This window comes from Octopus bimaculoides, chromosome 14 (genome assembly GCF_001194135.2).
Source record: "Octopus bimaculoides isolate UCB-OBI-ISO-001 chromosome 14, ASM119413v2, whole genome shotgun sequence".
Classification (NCBI taxonomy): Eukaryota; Metazoa; Mollusca; class Cephalopoda; order Octopoda; family Octopodidae; genus Octopus; species Octopus bimaculoides.
Genome location: NC_068994.1, coordinates 55,287,879 through 55,289,578, shown reverse-complemented (window position 1 = coordinate 55,289,578; position 1,700 = coordinate 55,287,879).

The following is a 1,700-nucleotide window of genomic DNA, read 5'->3' as shown; positions in this document are numbered from 1 at the left end:
AAGTGATGATGGGGAGGGGGCAAATAAGCTGGCAGAAACGTTGGCATGCCGGGCGAAATGCTTAGCAGTATTTCGTCTGTCTTTATGTTCTGAGTTCAAATTCCGCCGAGGTCGACTTTGCCTTTCATCCCTTTCAGGGTCGATAAATTAAGTACCAGCTGTGTACTAGGGTTGATCTAATCGACTGGCTCCTCCCCCAAAATATGGGGCCTTGTGCCTGGAGTAGAAAAGACTCCGGAGCCGTCTTCAGGCCGTGGCAGAAGTGGTGGTGGGGGGGGGGGTGTAACTACTTCGAGTAAACTTTTATCTCCCAGCCACAACCTAGTTTATATTTCTTGATATTTTAAAATACTTGATAGGATATTATCTTTTCCTTTTATGCAAATTGCCAGATTTAGCCCGAACATCCTGCATTCAAATTGAGTGTTAACTAAATTAAGTTAAATCTACGGGTCTGTTGGAATCACAATTGTTCTCAATTGCAATTTGTTAAACTTAAAGTAGCAGAAGATTTATATAGAATATTCCCCCTTCTAGTGCGCTAGCAGTTAAGTCTGCAACGGAATTGAGGTTCAAATATATTGAAATATCAACCCGTCAATTCTCCATGAAGGCAGAAAAATTATCTCCAGTCTGTTGCTCTTAATATGAAATTTCAGAAATGAAGTTTCCAGTCAAATGAATTGTCTCAAAACCAAAAACTTAATCTGGGTTATGGGCTCGGCTCGTCGAAGTGTAAGTAGCATTTCCTTTCACACACACACGCACGCACGCACACACACACACACACACACACACACACACACACACACACACACACACACACACACACACACACACACGCATTCACACACACGCATATAGATTCACACACACACACGCACACACATATGCACAGAGTCATGCACACGTACAAACACCTGGAACACACATAAATGTGCCCCCGAGTATGTGTGCGTCTTTGTATGGTCGCCCTCACATTACATTCCCATGAAGGGTTTTCAATGTGGACCTTTAACCTAAGTAACACTAGAATGTAATACATAGGCAAAGGTATACGTGTATGTATGTGTGTGACTAGCCCGGATTTTTCCAGTGGAGATACCCGAAAGAAAGGGTTTACGTCAACAAATCGGTGATCCTGATGCAACTGAAGGAGAACATCAATAGAGATGGGTCTGAAACTCTTGAGGGTGTTATGGTGCAAGTTTTGAAAAGAACACGAGTGTACGAAGCCGAAAATGGTTGCCATTTAAGCGATGTCATTTTTCATATGTGATGTTGTGGTGTTGCATAATTTGACTTGTGCATATTAACTTCCATTATGTCCTTCATATTGTATCAAAATTTCATGCAAGTATTTGTAAAATTATGGAAGTCATTAAAAATTGAAACTCATCAGTGACTTTTAAGATACCCTATAAATGTATGTATGTATGTATGTATGTATTATGTATGCTGTATGTATGTATGTATGTATGCATGTATGTATATGTGTGTGCGTGCGTGCGTGTGTGTGTCCTCGTAAGCTAGCGGTTCGGCAAAAGATCCCCACAGAATAAGCACTAGGCTTACAAGGAATAAGTCCTGGGGTCGATTTCTTTGGCTAAAACCCTTTAAGGCGGTGCTCCGGTATTGCCGCAGTCAAATGACTGAAACAAGTAAACCAATAAAGCAACATATATATATATATATATATA